The sequence below is a fragment of the Heptranchias perlo genome, chromosome 22, assembly GCF_035084215.1.
Source record: "Heptranchias perlo isolate sHepPer1 chromosome 22, sHepPer1.hap1, whole genome shotgun sequence".
Classification (NCBI taxonomy): domain Eukaryota; kingdom Metazoa; phylum Chordata; class Chondrichthyes; order Hexanchiformes; family Hexanchidae; genus Heptranchias; species Heptranchias perlo.
This window is the reverse complement of record NC_090346.1, coordinates 28,911,864-28,928,606: the sequence shown is the minus strand read 5'-3', so window position 1 is coordinate 28,928,606 and position 16,743 is coordinate 28,911,864. Positions and strand designations below refer to the sequence as shown.

Below are 16,743 nucleotides of genomic sequence, written 5' to 3'. Positions count from 1 at the left end.
CTAGGACAAGGGCTCCACACTGGGTTTTCCATCCCCCTCTGCATCTGCCATGTACCTGGGCAACTGGCATTTGAGAGTAGAATTTCATGCCATAGAAAGAGTACGCCCTCAGGTTAGGTCCCCTAATGTGCTGAGTTTGCTGATTTTGGTTAGAATGACAGTAGAGGCGCTGCAATTATCCTCAATACAAAGGGTTACAAAGAACTAAAATGCTCCTGATTGCTATCAACTGACTCCCTCTGGAAAATGTCTGCTTGGGGACATGAGGGAAAGATCGGGTTGGGCTTCGCTTTGATGCCCCTTATGAAATAAACAGCCTGTGGGTTCTATTATAGTCAGGGCTATATTTTCCTCCAGGATTCCGTTCATTTTCATACAGTCCCAGGGCACAAAATGGAGGATGATGGGACTGGGAAACCTACTGCTAAATTCCCACCTCAGAAAACTGCCTGCACATTTTTTCCATCCCTGCTGACTGGTGGACTGCGATGGTCAGGAAGACGCGTGACTTAGCCCAAAAGCCCATTTTCCTCCCCTGCTACCCAAGATTCTCCTCCCGTGAAGAATAGATTGGAGAAAAGGATATTTGAAGCCTTTTTATGGGAAAACAGAAAAGGCTGGAAACACTCAGCAGGTCGGGCAGCATCTGTTGAGAGAGAAACAGAGTTAATGTTTCAGGTTGATGACCTTTCATCAGAACTGGAAGAAGTTAGAGATTTAACAGTTTTTAAGCTAGTGCAGAGGCAGAGGAAAAGTGTGTGTGGGGGGTGGGAAAGAACTAAAGGGTGATAGGGTGGTGTGATTAATGACAAAAGGGATGATTGCACAAGACAAAAGGGGGTGATAATGAGATAATAAAGAAACAAAAGATGGGTCCAGAGGATGTGTAAATGGTTACAGCAGAAACATTACCAGCATCTGCCATCTGAGAAATTGGAGTGGTGGTTATGGTCTGAAGTTGTTGAACTGAATTTTGAGTCCGGAAGGCTGTAAAGTGCCTAATCAAAAGATGAGGTGCTGTTCCTCGAGCTTGCCTTGAGTTTCATTGGAACACTGTAGGAGGCCGAGGACAGAGAGGTCAGAGTTGGAGTGGGACGGAGAATTAAAATGGCAAGTGACCGGAAGCTCAGGATCACGCTTGTAGACTGAACGGAGGTTCAGCAAAGCGATCACCCAATCTGTGTTTGGTCTCACTAATGCAGTGGAGACCGCATCGTGAGCAGTGAATACAGCATACTAATTTGGAGGAAGTACAAGTAAATCGCTGCTTCATTTGGAAGGGGTACTTGAGACCCTGGACACTGGGAAGGGAGGAGGTGATAAGGCAGGTGTTGCATCTCCTGCACTTGCATGGGAAGGTTTAAGGAGAAGAGAGTGGGTATTGGGGGTGGTGGAAGAGTGGACCAAGGTGTCCTGGAGGGAATGGTCCCTTCAAAATGCTGAAAGGGGAGGGGAGGGGAAGATTTGTTCAGTGGTGGCATGCTGCTGGAGGTGGCGGAAAAGGTGGAGGATGATCCATTGAATGTGGAGGCCGGTGGGGTGGAAAGTGAGGACAAGGGGGATCATATTGTAGTTCTGGGAGGGTGGGGAAGGAGTGAAGGCAGAAGTGCAGGAAATGGGACCGACACATCAAGGGTCCTGTCGAACACATTGGAGGGTGATCCTCGTTTGAAGAAAAAAGAAGACATAGTGGAAGCACTGGAGTGGAAGGTGGCATCGTCAGAACAGATGCGACGGAGACAGAGAAACAGGGAGAATGGAATAGAGTCCTTACAGGAAGCGAGGTGGGAGGAAGTGTAATCAGGTTAGCTGTGGGAGTCGGTGGGCTTATAGTAGATATTGATGGACAGCCTATCCCCAGAATTGCAAATAGAGAAGTTGAGGAAAGGAAGGGAAGAGTCGGAGATGGACCACGTAAAGACGAGAGATGGGTGGAAATTGGAAGCAAAGTTGATGACATTTTCCAGTTCGGGGCGAGAGCAGGAAACAGCACCAACACAATAATCAATGTACTGGAAAAAGAGGTGAGGAAGGGGACCTGAGTAGGACTGGAATAAAGAATGTTCCACATAACCCACGAAAAAGCAGGCATAGATGGGACCCAAATGGGTTCCCAGACCAACACCTTTTATTTGGAGGAAGTGAGTGTCGTTAAAGTAGAAGTTCTTCATTGTAAAAACAAGTTCAGCCAGGCGGAGGAGGGAGTTGGTGAATGAGGACTGGTTGGGCCTCCGTTCAAGGAAGAAGCGGAGGCCATCCTGGTGGGGGTGGAGGTGTAGAGGTGCTGGATGTCCATGGTGAAAAGGAGACGGTTAGGGCCAGGCAACTGGAAATGGTTAAAGTGGTGGAGGGCATCGGAACAGTCGCGGATGTAGGTCAGAAGAGACTGAACAAGAAGAGAAAAAATAGAGTCGAGATAGGAAGAAATAAGTTCTGTGGGGCAAGAACAGGATGAAACGATGGGACTACCGGGGCAGTCCTGTTTGTGGATCTTGGGAAGAAGGTAGAAGCGGGTTGTGCGGGGTTTGGGGACTATGAGGCCATGGAGGGAAGATCTCCAGAGGGGATGAGGTCAGTGACGGTTTGCAAAATGATGGCTTGATGTCCGGGGGGGGGGGGGTAGGAGGAGATGTTGGAGAGTTGGCGTTCAGCCAGAAATCTGTTTGTCAAACAACAGCACCGCCCTTGTAAGCAGGTTTAATTACAATGTCAGGGTTGGACCTGAGAGAACAGAGTGCTACCAGTTCAGAGGGAGGTAGATTAGAGTGAGTGAGGGGAGTAGAGAAATTGAGACAGCCGATGTCACGCTGGCAATTCCCAATGGAAAGATCAAGAGAGGGTAAGAGGCCAGAGGGAGGGATCCAGGTGGAATGAGAATTCTGAAGATGGGAGGGAGGACTCCTGGCCAAAGAAGTGGGCGCGGAGGTAAAGGCAATGGAAGAAGAGCTCAGCATCGTGTCTTGCTCGATATTCATTGAGGTGGGGGCATAAGGGGATGAAGCTGAAGCCTTTGCTGAAGACTGATTGTTCAGGGTCAGAGAGGGGAAGAACAGAGGGGTTAGTGAAAACACGACAAAGCGTGAGATTGGAAGGAAGGATGGGGTCAGAGGAAAGTGAAGAAGGTATCTAAGAGTTCTTGTAGCTTGCGGTCCTTGACAACTGAAAGGAAGAAAACGTTTTTTGTTAAAGTGCCAGATGAGGCAAAGGATGAAAGGGAACTGAGGACCAGGACAGCTCTGAAATAGAGAGCTCATGATGACTGGGACATAGCAGCTGCCAATCATAATCAGAAAAGATAGTAGCTTTCAAAGGGGAATTGGATAAGTACTCGAAAAGAAAAAATTTGCAGGGCTACGGGGATAGGGTGGGAGAGTGGGTCCAGTTGGATTGCTCTTGCTTAGAGCCGGCACGGACTCGACAGGCCGAATGGCCTTCTTCTGTTACTGTAACCTTCCTATGATTCTATGATTCTAGTGTAGAAGACACAAAGGTTAATATCATTTCAATAAATGTCTCCATATCTTTTGTATTGCTTCCAAATAAGCAATGAAATTAAAAATGAAAATTAAAGAACAATTTTGAATTCTATATGAATCATCTAAATCTTTATTTCTTATATTTAAATTAAAATAAAAACAAAAATATCTTAGATGCACTCTACAATAACAGTGTCTTTCATTATAATTTCAATTCTGATTGACTATATCTGCTTAGTACTGAGTTCCAGTATAACCTGTCCTACAATTTGTTGTTTCTTTATTCATGTTTAGATACATCAAAATAGTTTGTAATTATGTGTCACTGCTTAAGACCCAATCCAATAATAAGTTAATTCAAGTGAATGTATAATCTTTAAAATACAATAAGTATTACTGAGATAGAATAAAAATGCATTGTAATAATGGGGGATGAATCAGTCATCAAAAGCTAAGTGGGAGATGCTATCACTGCAATTAATGGACCATAGAATTACCTTGCATGAATATATGGCCAGGTGAGAGCTACCAATACACAGGCTGATGAGGGATCGTGCCAAATGTTCAGTTAGTTCCTGCTCTTGTTTCCTCACACAGGGAGTTCCAAGTCTTCTTTGGGCTGTCAGGAGGAGGTGACAGATAAATAAAAACTGCATCCCCACAAGGAATGATGGGAAATTCAGGACAAAAGTGACTGGAAAATTATGTTTTAATTTGGAAAAGTGCAGTGTTTTTCATGTGGGCAGGTTGAATGCTGAACATACTTATACTCTTCAGGGAAAAGCATTAAAGCTGGTGGAGAAAGAAAGAGATCTGGGCATTTTAGTGCATAAATCTCTAAAGGTTCATGAACAATGTCGTGAAGCGATAGCTAGAGTGAGTAGGGTGTCGGGGTGCATTTATAGGACAACTGACTATAAGGGCATCAGGATGTAGCATTAGAAAGGAGAAATAAGGTGCACAAAGGATTGGGAGAGACAGATAGCACTAGAGTAAGAAACAGTACAGTATTAGGTGGGATCAGAGTAAGAGAGAATGTGAGAAGGTCTAAGATAGGTTTAGAGTGCATCTGTGTAAACGCACGAAGCGTGGTGAATAAGGTTGGTGAGCTGCAGGCGCAGATAGCCACATGGGGATATGATGTAATGGAGATAATGGAGACCTGGCTCAAAAAAGGGAAGGATTGGGTACTAAATATTCCTGGATACAAGATGTTCAGGAAAGATAGGGAAGGAAAAAAAGGATTGGGGGGGGTGCAGGGGTGGCAGTATTGATTAAGGAGAATATTGAATGCTGGAGAGAGAGGATGTCCTGGAGGGGTCAAGGACAGAATCTACTTGGTTAGAGTTAAGAAACAATAGAGGTGCCACCAACTAGTGGGAAGGATATAGAGGAGCAAATTTGCGGGGAAATTACAGAGAGGTGCAAGATCTATAGAGTAGTGCTAATGGGGGACTTCAAATATCCTAATATAGACTGGGATAGTATTAGTGTAAAGGGCAAAGAGGGAAAGGAATTTCTGAAATGTGTTCAGGAGAACTTTCTTGATCAGTAAGTTTCTGGCCCAATGAGGAAGGACGCATTGCTGGAACTAGTTCCGGGGAATGAAATGGGTCAAGTGGAGCAAGTGTCAATGGGGGAACATTTAGGGAACAGTGATCATAGTATCATAAGGTTTAGGTTAATTTGGAAAAGGACAAGGAGCAACCTAGCATAAAAATACTTAATTGGAGGAGGTCCAATTTCAGTGGGTTGATAATGGACTGGCCCAGGTAAATTGGAATCAAAGATCGGCTGGCAAAACTGTAATCGAACAATGGGTAGCCTTTAAAGACTAGATGGTTCGGGTACAGTCTAGGTACATTCCCACGAGGGGGAAAGGTAGGGCAACCAAAGCCAGAACTCCCTGGATTAAGAAAGAGATAGAGAGTAAGATGAAGCAAAAAAAGGGGACAGATTTCAGGTTGATAATACAAGTGAGAACCAGGCTGAATATAGGATGTACAGAGGAGAAGTGAAAAAGGAAATAAGAGGGGCAAAGAGAGAGAATGAGGATAGACTGGCAGCTAACATAAAAGGGAATCCAAAAGTCTTCTGTAGGCATATAAATAGTAAACGGGTAGTAAGAGGAGGGGTGGGGCTGATTAGGGACCAAAAAGGAAATCTACGTGTGGAAGCAGAAGACATGGCTGAGGTACTAAATGAGTACTTTGTATCTGTCTTTACCAAGGAAGAAGATGCTGCCAAAGTCACAATAAAAGAGGAGGTAGTTGAGATACTTGATGGGCTAAAAATTGATAAAGAGGAGGTACTAGAAAGGTTGGCTGTACTAAAGTGGATAAGTTACTCGGTCCGGATGGGATGCATTCTAAGTTGCTGAGGGAAGTAAGGGTGGAAATTGCAGAGGTACTGGCCATAATCTTCCATTCATCCTTAGATATGGGGATGGTGCAAGTGGACTGGAGAATTGCAAATGTTATACCCTTGTTCAAAAAAGGGTGTATGGATAAACCTGGTAACTACAGGCCAGTCAGTTTAATCACAGTGGTGGGGCAGCTTGTCCCAGATGATAATCTGGGACAAAATTAATAGTCACTTGAACAAGTGTGGATTAATAAAGGAAAGTCAGCACAGATTTTTTAAAGGCAAATCGTGTTTAACTAAATTGATTGAGCTTTTTGAGAAGGTAACTGAGAGGGTTGATGGTAGGAATGTGGTAGGTGTTGTGTATATAGACTTTAAAAAGGCACTTAATAAAGTGGCACATAATAGGCTTGTCAGCAAAATTGAAGCCCATGGAATAAAAGGGGCAGTGGCCGCAGGGATACGAAATTGGCTAAGTGACAGGAAACAGACAGTAGTGGTGATCGGTTGTTTTTCGGGCTGGAGGAAGGTGTACAGTGGTGTTCCCCAGATGCTGGTACTAGGACCATTGCTTTTTTTAATATATATTAATGACTTGGACTTGGGTATACAGGGCATAAAAGATTTACTAGAATGGTTCCAGGGATGAGGGACATCAGTTACGTGGGTAGACTGGAGAAGCTGGGGTTGCTGTCTTTAAAGCAGAGAAGGTTGAGAGGAGATTTGATAGAAGGGTTTAGATAAAGTAAATAAAGAGAAACTGTTCCCATTGGCGGAATGGTCGCAAACCAGAGGACACAGATTTAAGGTGATCGGCAAAAGAACCAAAGGCGACATGAGGAAAAACTTTTTTAAGCAGCGAGTGGTTAGGATCTGGAATACACTGCCAGGGAGTGGTGGAGGCAGATTCAATCGTGGCTTTCAAAAGGGAACTGGATAAGTAGTTGAAAGGAAATAAATTGCAGTGCTACGAGCATAGGGCGGGGGAGTGGGACTAGCTGGATTGATCTTGCATAGAGATGGGTCGAATGGCCTCTTTCTGTGCTGTAAGATTTCTATGATTCTATGATTCTTTGACATGAGGAAAAACTTTTTTTCCGCAGCGAGTAGTTATGATCTGGAATGCGCTGCCTGAAAGGGTGGTGGAAGCAGATTCAGTCATGGCTTTCAAAAAGGAATTGGATAAACACTTGAAGGGAGAAAACATGCAGGGCTGTGGGGAAACAGTAGGGGAATGAGACCAACCGGATTGCTCTTACAAAGAGCCGGCATGGTCTCGATGGGCCAAGTGGCCTCCTCCTGTGCTGTAGCCATTCTATAATTCCATGATTCTATAATTCTAAGGCAAAGCATACTATTTTGTCCTTGTACATGACCTTGTTCATGCCTCAGTTAGAATACTGTGTCCAATTTTGGTCTCCTCATAAGGTTGGTGATGGAAGGGCTTTGGAAATGCTGCAGAGGAGGGCCACTATACTAATTCCCAGTTGAAAGCATCAAGATAGGCTAAAAGAGATGGAACTCTACACTTTAGAGAAGCATAGGCCTAGGGGTGATTTGATCGAGGTTTAAAAGGTGATGAAGGGAATAGGTTTTGTTCGAATTGACAGTTTGTTCCAATTAAATAGGTTAGAGAGGACCAGGGGGGTCAGAATTTTAAGTTTTACAAGGCCAGGTCTAGGTTAGGTGTCAGGAGGTGTTTTTTTTCCCAGAGAATAGTGAACCTCTGGAACAGGCTGCCGGCTCATGTGGCGGATGCTGATTTACTGAATTCCTTCAAGTGAAAGATGGAACTGTTTCTGGCTGGGGCGAAGATCATTTGGTACAAAATGTAGGTATTGCATACAATTATCAGGGTCAGGGCGATCTTCTGGACTAGTTTTGATTGCCTGGGGGGGTCGGAGAGGAATTTGCCAGATTTTTACCCCCAAATTGCTCTTGGTTTTTATTTAGTTTTTCACCTCTCCCATGAGATCACAAGATTTTGGGTGGGGTGGAGAGTGTATATATTGTGATGCACAAGGTATCACAATTGTGTGGGACAGGCTGGATGGACCAGAGGGTCTTTTCCTTTCTGTCTTTATTCGTATGTTCCATGTTGATCTTCCATGGATCCTAATGGTTAGTTCAAGAGTAGCATGAGCTGAGATTTGAGAGCAGGTTGTTAATCTCTCCTCTTGGCTACAGAGTAGTGTGTGACAAGGACTCCTAAAAGCTGGAATTATAATTTTGATGTGTCAGGTATTGGCACACTATAATCAAATGATCACTATATCAGATGTGAGGCATTGGGATTTCCACCTTCTGATATAAGGGCTGATTATGTGATTGGGGGCTCCACTAGTACTAGTACTGAAACTGATTAGGCAAGTGGAGGACATATTAATCGGGCAATCAGGCCTTAGGCTGTTTCCTTGCCCAACGTGTACATCATGCATTCGTTTCAGGACACCAATCGTTTGCTGTATGAGAACATTGGTAGTTGCATGATTCTGTCATCACTGCGTGTCTCTGCCTGGGTTCCTGACAGGAGTCATGAACTAATTGGTGAGGGGATACTTCTTGTCCCCCAGCAGCCAGCCTGCCACCTGATGGTCTGGATGGAACAGAAAGACTATTGAAGACTGGTGCAGCATGAAATATTCATGACTACTGCCAGGAAACCAGGTCTGCATGAGTCACTGCCTGTGGTCACAAACAAGTTGTATTGTCAGCAAATGGAACCCCTTCCTGTTGAAAAACTGCACTGGTTTGTGATGGGGAGCACGCAGGGCTATGTGCGTATAGTCTATGATGGCTTGCACTTCTGGATATCCAGCAGTGCAGGCAAATCTATTGCTCTTTCCTCCTGCTTGTCAGCCTCAATGGAGAAGCTAATGAAGTATTAGTGCTTCACAAACAGTGCATCTGTCACCTGCCTGATTACTGTGAATACAGGAAACTGGCTGATGTTACTAATATCATCTGAAGCAGTTTAGAAGGAGCCAGAGACAATAAAGTTTAGAGCCATGGTGACCTTCACTGCCACAGGCAGCGCATGCCCTGGTGCAAAGCTCCTATTCTCCAATCCCTCTGCCCTTGTTCCTGTGCACTGGTGCTGGGTATGTCTCCCTGTGGAGACCCCTCTAGTCTACCCTCTGAATTACACGACGTGCCAGAATCTGATCTGATGTTTGCTGGAGTGCTGCCCTCTTCTTCCTCTGCTCCCTCAGGGCTGTGTGGTGCGTCTGAACCTGAAATGGAAGAAAGGAACAAGGATGTAGCATTTAGTGGCAGGGGTAAGCAGAGACAGAAGAGTGGCAGCAGCAATTTGTCATGCAGAGTATGTGAGGGTGAGATTTAAGTGAGAAGGGAATGAGGCAAAGATGGGAGATAACTTGCCCTTTAGCCGTTCCAGTTACCACACACCTGACATGCCCCTTGCCATGATGTGCATCACTTGCTCTTCCAGTGGGGTGACTGGCGTTCCCTCCTACTGTGGCTGCCTGCTTCCTTTTATTGAGTGCAAGCTTGCCCTGCAAGAAAGCAAGGGAAACTGTTAGTATTAGCGTAGTGAGGTGTCTTGACGATGTGCATGTCGGGGTATAACAGTGTTGTTGGTATGTGAAATATGGCAGAGGTGTGAGGAGATAAAGGAAGTAATAGTGAGGAGAATAACAGGTGCAGAATGCTGCAGTAGGAGCTTAAGGAGGCGGAGTCAAGTGTGCTGTAGTGAATGGAGAAGAGTATCGGCATTGGGGGCAGGAAAGGGTCGAGTGTGCTGGGGCTACAGGTGGTGCAGGGATAAGTAGAGAGTGATGAGAGATATGAGTTAGGAGGCTTACCTTAGCTATCCAAAGTGAGGTCATTGAACTATTATTGACGTTGCAGCCATGTCCTAAGGGCGATGCTTCTGGCACTCATCCGCTCTGCCACATCTGCTCATTCGTGCCACGCAGCTTGCCTGGATATCTTCCTCCCATTTGGTGGAAAGAAGATGTTCTCCTCTTACTGACCTCCTCTACCAAACCTCTAATGCAGCATCAGAAAAATGAGGCCCCTGGCAGCTTCTGCTCTGCCTGCCATTGACAGAAAACTTCAGTCACAGTTGCCTGCAGCCAATGTGCACCTCTCCTTTGAGAGGGGCAAGCTACCTTTAAATGGCATTAGCAACAGATGAAAATGATGCCCCCATCAGGTGACCTGCCAATGAATAGCACGAGTAGCACTAGCAGCCCACCTATTCTATTTAAATGAAGCAAGGATACCAATTTTGGGCATAGTTGCATCCACATGATTGGCAGTGTGCTCTGAACGCAGAGCCCATTCTGCACCCAAAAATATGGTGACTGAATATGTCAAATTCTGTGTTTGTGACGTGGGATTCTTGCTGATGTTTTGGGGCACAAAGTTTGCAATTCCAACTATTTTCAGTAAAAATTGTATATCAGTGCTTTACCAAAAAATTTTGCAAGAACAATTCAAGCATTATATCTAATTGATCATTACAAGCAGTGATCACTAAAAGTGCATTAATACAGGCGCACAATAACTAACAAACACAGCACACAGCCTCAATACCCGAAGCTAAATAATCTTTAGGTGATTATGCTCCTTAATAAAATATCATAGACATCACTCGCCCAGTTTAATAAACGGACTTGAGCATGAGCCCAGCTAACAAAGTAAACAAAAAAATCTGGTGCAAAGCATTTTTTCAGAAGCTAAATCCTGGAGGAATTGCCAGAAGCACTGCATAGAGAAAATGTTCTTTAATAGTGACAACCCTGACTGCCAGTGGAAGTAGTAAGTGGAAGCTGTACTAAGATGATATGAGCAAAGAGCTGAAGGCTCAAATAGCAAAAGACAGGAGATAGTAATATGGAAATGCAGAATTGCTGAAATTCAAATTCAGGTTTGGATGGTTTAAATTCAAACCACTTGATTCAGAACCTGGGACAGCATAATATAAACATGGATTTCCACATTATTATTCATAAAGTACACACTGTACTATTATTGACAGTCACTTCCAATATAAGAGAACCAGCACAAAACATAATGCTTGATTGACTATTTGAGGGGGTTGGAAGTTTTCCAAATGTACAGAATGGGAGCCATAGCTGCAATGCACAAACAGGAGGCACTCTTTTGAATTTGTCTGAATATCACCAGATTTGGGTTCAATTCAGATTCTTATTTCAGTCCACACTGACCCTCAGTATACCAGTAAGGCTGCTCACAACTGGTTAACCAATTATTGGCTCTGTAAGGCATAGGTCTGCACTCCAACCATAATGGAAAATTAAAGCAGATAATGCATGTACCTTGTAATAGTAATGCCACCAGTGAAGGACCCACATCATTATGTACCTAATTATATGTAACACAGGTGACCTTAAATCTCCTACCCTCATGTATAATTCTATTCAATTAAAACATTTGATTTAAACATTTGTGAAATCACAAACAAAAAGTCCTTTCAGCAAGATTTCTTCATTGAAGTTTTACCACTGTTTTCTTAGGATGTGTGACAGTTCTGACATTTTGAGATGTACATGAGCCGATGCTTTAGTGAGTAGCAATGCTTGAATAGCCATCAGTTCAAGTTTCAATCCTGGGAGTGCTGTATTCTGTCTCCTCATTATTTCTAGCCCCGCAGGTAATACTCAGCACTGCTTGGCTCTAAATAATTACATGTCCAATTGGAGACTTGTGCCTCGAGTATTATGGGGAGTGAAACTTTTTAGAACATAAGAACATAAGAAATTGGAGCAGGAGTAGGCCAATCGGCCCCTCGAGCCTGCTCCGCCATTCAATAAGATCATGGCTGATCTGATCCCAACCACAAATCTAAAGAACACAAGAAGTCGGAGCAGGACCCGGCCACATAGCCCCTGGGCCCTCTCCGCCACCCACAGGGCATTGACCGATCCGAACTCAGCTTCATGTCCAATTTCCTGCCCGCTCCCCATAACCCCTAATTCCCTTTACTTCTAGGAAACTGTCTATTTCTGTTTTAAATTTATCTAATGATGTAGCTTCCACAGCTTCCTGGGGCAGCAAATTCCACAGACCGACCACCCTCTGAGTGAAGAAGTTTCTCCTCATCTCAGTTTTGAAAGAGCAGCCCCTTATTCTAAGATTATGCCCCCTAGTTCTAGTTTCACCCATCTTTGGGAACATCCTTACTGCATCCACCCGATCAAGACCCTTCACAATCTTATATGTTTCAATAAGATCGCCTCTCATTCTTCTGAACTCCAATGAGTAGAGTCCCAATCTACTCAACCTCTCCTCATATGTCCGCCCCCTCATCCCCGGGATTAACCGAGCGAACCTTCTTTGTACTGCCTCGAGAGCAAGTATGTCTTTTCTTAAGTATGGAGACCAAAACTGTATGCAGTATTCCAGGTGCGGTCTCACCAATACCTTATATAACTGCAGCAATACCTCCTTGTTTTTATATTCTATCCCCCGAGCAATAAAAGCCAACATTCCGTTGGCTTTCTTGATCACCTGCTGCACCTGCATACCAACTTTTTGATTTTCTTGCACTAGGACCCCCAGATCCCTTTGTACTGCAGTACTTTCCAGTCTCTCGCCATTAAGAAAATAACTTGCTCTCTGATTTTTCCTGCCAAAGTGCATAACCTCACATTTTCCAATATTATATTGCATCTGCCAAATCTCCGCCCACTCACCCAGCCTGTCTATATCCCCTTGCAGGTTTTTTATGTCCTCCTCACTCTCTACTTTCCCTCCCATCTTTGTATCATCTGCAAATTTTGATATGTTGCACTCGGTCCCCTCCTCCAAATCGTTAATATAGATTGTAAAGAGTTGGGGACCCAGCACCGACCCCTGTGGAACACCACTGGTTGCTGGTTGCCAGTCCGAAAATGAACCATTTATCCCAACTCTCTGCTTTCTGTTCGATAACCAATCCTCCACCCATGCCAGAATATTACCCCCAATCCCGTGATTTTTTATCTTAAGTAATAATCTTTTATGTGGCACCTTGTCGAATGCCTTCTGGAAGTCTAAATATGTCCACTGGTTCCCCTTTATCCACCCTATACGTTATATCCTCGAAGAACTCAAGCAAATTTGTCAGACATGACTTCCCCTTCATAAAGCCATGCTGACTTTGTCCTATTAAATTATGCTTATCTAAATGTTCCGTTACTGTCTCCTTAATAATAGACTCCAAAATTTTACCCACCACAGATGTTAAGCTAACTGGTCTATAATTTCCAGCCTTCTGCCTACTACCCTTTTTAAATAACGGTGTTACATTAGCAGTTTTCCAATCTGCCGGGACCTCTCCTGAGTCCAGGGAATTTTGGAAAACTATCACCAAAGCATCCACAATCCCTACTGCCACTTCCCTCAAGACCCTAGGATGGAAGCCATCAGGTCCAGGGGATTTATCCGCCTTGAGTCCCATTATTTTACTGAGTACCATCTCCTGAGTGATTTTAATCGTATTTAGCTCCTCTCCCCCGAGAGTCCCCTGTTTGTCCAGTGTTGGGATATTCTTAGTGTCCTCTACTGTAAAGACTGAAACAAAATATTTGTTCAGCATTTTTGCCATCTCCATGTTTCCCACCATTAATTTCCCGGTCTCATCCTCTAAGGGACCTATGTTTGCCTTAGCCACCCTTTTTCTTTTTATATAACTACAGAAACTCTTGCTATCTGTTTTTATATTTTTTGCTAATTTCTTTTCATAATCTAACTTCCCTTTCTTAATCAATCCTTTAGTTACTTTTTGCTGTCTTTTGAAGAATTCCCAATCTTCTATCCTCCCACTAACTTTGGCTACCGTATATGTCCTTGTTTTTAGTCGGATACTATCCTTGATTTCTTTACTTAGCCACGGATGGCTGTCATTTCTTTTACACCCTTTTTTCCTCAGTGGAATATATTTATTTTGAAAGTTGTAAAATAACTCCCTAAATGAACACCACTGCTCATGTACCGTCTTACCCTTTAATCTATTTTCCCAGTCCACTTTAATCAATTCCGCTCTCATACCATCATAGTCTCCTTTATTCAAGCTCAGTACGCTTGTTTGAGAATCAACCTTCTCACCCTCTAATTGGATATGGAATTCAACCATGTTGTGGTCGCTCGTTCCAAGGGGATCCTTAACTAGGACATTATTAATTAATCCTGACTCATTACACAGGACCAGGTCCAAGGTTGCCTGCCCCCTTGTAGGATCAGTTACATACTGCTCAAGAAATCCATCCCTGATGCACTCAATGAACTCGTCCTCAAGGCTGCTCTGCCCAATTTGATTTGTCCAGTTAATATGATAATTAAAATCCCCCATAATTATGGCTGTTCCCTTATTACATGCCCCGACTATCTCCTGATTAATACTTCTTCCAGCAGAGTTGCAACTATTAGGAGGCCTATATACTACGCCCACTAATGTTTTTTTTCCCTTATTATTCCTTATCTCCACCCAAACTGTTTCATTATCTTGATGCTTTGTCCCAATATCATTTCTCTGTATTACAGTGATTCCTTCCTTTATTAACATGGCCACCCCACCTCCCCTTCCTTCCTGCCTGTCCTTCCTGATTGTTAAATACCCTGGCATATTTAATTCCCAGTCGTTGTCACCCTGCAGCCATATTTCTGTAATGGCCACAAGATCATACCCATACGTAGTTATTTGTGCCGTTAACTCGTCCATTTTATTACGAATGCTACGTGCATTCAGATAAAGAACTTTCAAATCTGTTTTGTGACGCTTAGTTCCTGCTTTTTCCTTTTTTAACACTTTACTTATTACTCCATACCTTCTGTCCCTTCCTGTTACGCTTTCCTCTCTCTCCCTGCTCAGGTTCCCAACCCCCTGCCACTTTAGTTTAAACCCTCCCCAACAGCACTAGCAAACACTCCTCCTAGGACAGCAGTCCCGGCCCTGCCCAGGTGCAGACCATCCGGTTTGTACTGGTCCCACCTCCCCCAGAACCGTTTCCAGTGTCCCAGGAATTTGAATCCCTCCCCCTTGCACCATTCCTCGAGCCACGTATTCATTTGAAATATCCTCCTATTTCTACTCTGACTAGCACGTGGCACTGGCAGCAATCCTGAGATTACTACCTTTGAGGTCCTATTTTTTAATTTACCTCCTAACTCCCTATATTCTGCTTTTAGGACCTCATCCCCTTTTTTACCTATATCGTTGGTGCCTATGTGCACCACGACAGCTGGCTGTTCGCCCTCCCCCTCCAAAATGTTCTGTAGCCGCTCCGAGACATCCTTGATCCTTAGCAAAAAGTCCAAATGTTCTAACTGATGCCAACTTTTTTGTTAAATTCTTTGATAGGAGAAATCTCATTGGTATCTTCATGTGGGGTCCCTTTAGTGCTTTACATCTACAAGTCATCAGCCAAGCAGGTATACAGAACTGGAGGGGCTGTGAGGAGACAATAAAATCCAAAGGTTAAGAAGCTATAAATGGAAAACAGCAATATCCTGGTAGTTCGATGCACTGGTAAATCATTGTGCTGAACTGCAACATGGTAGGATGTCAATTATTTAAATAAAAATGTTCACAGGCATAATAGAGTACATTGCAACCACGGGAAAATCAGAAGCAGTGCAAATCAGGCACGTTTCGGGGATTCACGCTCTTGCCAAGTGAAGTTTTATTATGGGGTAGAACTTTGTACAATTTTCTCTAATGAGAATGAGAGTATGGCTTAAGCACAGGTGAACACTCCAATCAATGTAAATAGTGGATAACTCTCACATGACTTTTCATGGCCTATTATTGAGTGACATTGCCAAAGTTCTTTGCGTAGATTATTTGTCTGAATGGAATAGTGCCTTGCCACATAAGAAGAGGAAAAGTAACCAGCAAGTTGCAGAAAGGGAAGAAACCTTTGAAAGAAACATAGGGGTAGATTTTGTGTGACCTCTTCCATCATGCGGGAGGCAGGTGAGGCCATTTTCATGGTCCGACCACATTTAAATGTAACTGGCGAGTTGCCATTGATAGGCAACTCACTGTTCGACGGGGCAGAGAATCCAATGGCTCCTCTGCGGAGCTGAGCTAGTTGTGATAAGTAAACATAGGAACTTAGAAACAGGAGTAGGCCATTTAGCCCCTCGAGCCTGTTCTGCCATTCAATGAGATCATGGTTGATCTGTGACCTAACTCCATATGCCCGCCTTAGCCCCATATCCCTTGATATCTTTGGTTAACAAAAATCTATTAATCTCAGATTTAACATTAACAATTGAGCTAGCATTAACTGCCGTTTGTGGAAGAGACTTCTAAACTTCTACATTCTTTGCATGTAGAAGTGCTTCCTAACTTCACTCTTGAAAGTCCTGGCTCTAATTTTTAGGCTATGCTCCCTAGTGCTAGACTCCCCAACCGGCGGAAATAGTTTCTCTCTATCTACCCTATTAGTTCCCCTTAATATCTTGAAAACTTCGACCAAATCATCCCTTAACCTTCTAAATTCCAGGGAATACAACCCTAGTTTGTGTCATGTCACCTCGTAACTTAACCCTTGGAGTCCAGGTATCATTCTAGTAAATCTACGCTGCACTCCCTCCAAGGCCAATATATCCTTCCTAAGGTGTGGTGCCCAGAACTGAACACAGTACTCCAGGTGTGGCCTAACCAGGGCTTTGTACAGCTGCAGCATAACTTCTACCCCCTTGTATTCTAGTCCTCTAGATATAAGCGCCAGCATTCCATTAGCCTTTTTGATTATTTTTTGTACCTGTCCATGATATTTTAATGATCTATACAGATGGACCCCTAAGTCTGTTTGGACCTCCACTGTTTTGAGCTTTTCACCGTTTAGAAAGTACTCTGATCTATCCTTTTTAGGTCCAAAGTAGATGACCTCACACTTGCCTACATTGAAATCCATTTGCCACAGTT

The 16,743-nt window shown here is 43.8% G+C and overlaps 1 pseudogene; it reads right to left on the bottom strand.

The window, feature by feature from the left end:
- LOC137340534 (putative nuclease HARBI1) overlaps nucleotides 1–16,743 on the bottom strand; it is a 34,059-nt pseudogene that overhangs the window by 16,174 nt on the left and 1,142 nt on the right.